We start from the raw sequence: 2,204 nt of genomic DNA, 5'->3' as shown, positions 1-2,204 counted from the left end.
ACCACGCCTGTCAACCCTACCCCAGAACAGGCAACAACACGCCTGTCAATCCTACCTGAGAACAGGCAACAACACGCCTGTCAACCCTACCCGAGAACAGGCAACACCACGCCTGTCAACCCTACCCGAGAACAGGCAACACCACGCCTGTCAATCCTACTCCAGAACAGGCAACACCACGCCTGTCAATCCTACCCGAGAACAGGTAACACCACGCCTGTCAACCCTACCCGAGAACAGGCAACAACAAAGCTGTCAATCCTACCCGAGAACAGGCAACAACACGCCTGTCAATCCTACCCGAGAACAGGCAACAACTCGCCTGTCAATCCTACCTGAGAACAGGCAACAACACGCCTGTCAACCCTACCCGAGAACAGACAACAACACGCCTGTCAACCCTACCCGAGAACAGGCAACACCTCGCCTGTCAATCCTACCCGAGAACAGGCAACAACAAATCTGTCAATCGTACCTGAGAACAGGTTACACCACGCCTGTCAACCCTACCTGAGAACAGGCAACAACAAAGCTGTCAATCCTACCCGAGAACAGGCAACAAGACGCCTGTCAATCTTACCCGAGAACAGGCAACAACACGCCTGTCAATCCTACCCGAGAACAGGCAACAACAAAGCTGTCAATCGTACCTGAGAACAGGTAACACCACGCCTGTCAACCCTACCTGAGAACAGGCAACAACAAAGCTGTCAATCCTACCTGAGAACAGGCAACAACAAAGCTGTCAATCGTACCTGAGAACAGGTAACACCACGCCTGTCAACCCTACCTGAGAACAGGCAACAACAAAGCTGTCAATCCTACCTGAGAACAGGCAACAACAAAGCTGTCAATCGTACCTGAGAACAGGTAACACCACGCCTGTCAACCCTACCTGAGAACAGGCAACAACAAAACTGTCAATCCTACCTGAGAACAGGCAACAACAAAGCTGTCAATCCTACCTGAGAACAGGCAACAACACGCCCGTCAACCCTACCTGAGAACAAGCAACACCACGCCTGCCAATCCTACCTGAGAACAGGCAACAACAAAGCTGTCAATCCTACCCGAGAACAGACAACAACACGCCTGTCAATCCTACCCGAGAACAGGCAACACCACGCCTGTCAATCCTACCCGAGAACAGGCAACAACAAAGCTGTCAATCGTACCTGAGAACAGGTAACACCACGCCTGTCAACCCTACCTGAGAACAGGCAACAACAAAGCTGTCAATCTTGTCTGAGAACAGGCAACACCACGCCTGTCAATCCTATCTATCGTTAACAATGCTCCATCATTTATTTTGTTGTGTTTATAAATTCCACACTTTACCGTAATATTTCCAACAGAAAACGGCGCTTTGCACCGCAGTGAAGCTAGTTTTTCGTTGAAGATTCCACATCTATCGAACATCTGACGTCAAACTAATATCCAAAAAAGCTAAAAGCTAAAACCAGGAGCTCATACCAAAGACAGAAGTCTGGTGAGCCAAGCAACATTATTCCAGTCGAGATGTGTGTGTCAGGTAACGTTAAATGACCCGCCCACGGACATTCAGTTTACTTTCTAGATCACCAAGACATGCTCTTGTTGTGATGTTAGCTGTAGCAGACGGAGAGCTTTGAGTGTTGCTGTCTGGAGCTGCTCTGGACTCGTCCTCTCATCTTAGCTTTGCAGCAGCAAGTAGCAACAGAACCCACAACCTAGCTAACGTTAGTTACATTACTTGCTGCGTTTGTCATGTTATTGGATTTATCCAGAATTGCATAAGTTACCCACCTTATGATGCAGTGAGATATCATGAGTTAATTTTGGAAATTAACTCAGTAACAGGAACTCATGAGATTTTATTGAATTTGCAAAACATGTTGTATATCAGGTTCTATATCGCTCAGCCCTAGCGCACACTGGTGGATGTTTGAGTCTCCCACACCAAAGCCATGTGTCTTGTCCACCACATTTATTTATTTATCCATGGCGGACAAACAAGCCAAACTTCGTCTACAAATGTGTCATTTTTTCAGTTAGAACTTTGAAAAGTTGGTGAGAACTGACCACCGAACGATCTCATCAGCCCGTGACTGTAACCAACCAAAGTCTGCTCGGTTTGATTTCTGAGGCGTCCGTTATCCATTTGCCTTCAACAGGTAACGTTAGCGAGAGAGGCAAGAGGAGGCGCCTGTCTGTTACTGCGCCGA

The 2,204-nt window shown here is 47.9% G+C and overlaps 1 protein-coding gene across 2 annotated transcripts in view; it reads right to left on the bottom strand.

Moving 5' to 3' along the window:
* Window positions 1-2,204, bottom strand: part of pik3c2b (phosphatidylinositol-4-phosphate 3-kinase, catalytic subunit type 2 beta) — a 55,790-nt gene that overhangs the window by 16,582 nt on the left and 37,004 nt on the right. The window lies entirely within an intron of this gene.

This window comes from Micropterus dolomieu, linkage group LG18 (genome assembly GCF_021292245.1).
Source record: "Micropterus dolomieu isolate WLL.071019.BEF.003 ecotype Adirondacks linkage group LG18, ASM2129224v1, whole genome shotgun sequence".
Lineage (NCBI taxonomy): Eukaryota > Metazoa > Chordata > Actinopteri > Centrarchiformes > Centrarchidae > Micropterus > Micropterus dolomieu.
Note: the sequence above shows the minus strand (reverse complement) of the source record. Positions and strands in the feature narration are given on the sequence as shown.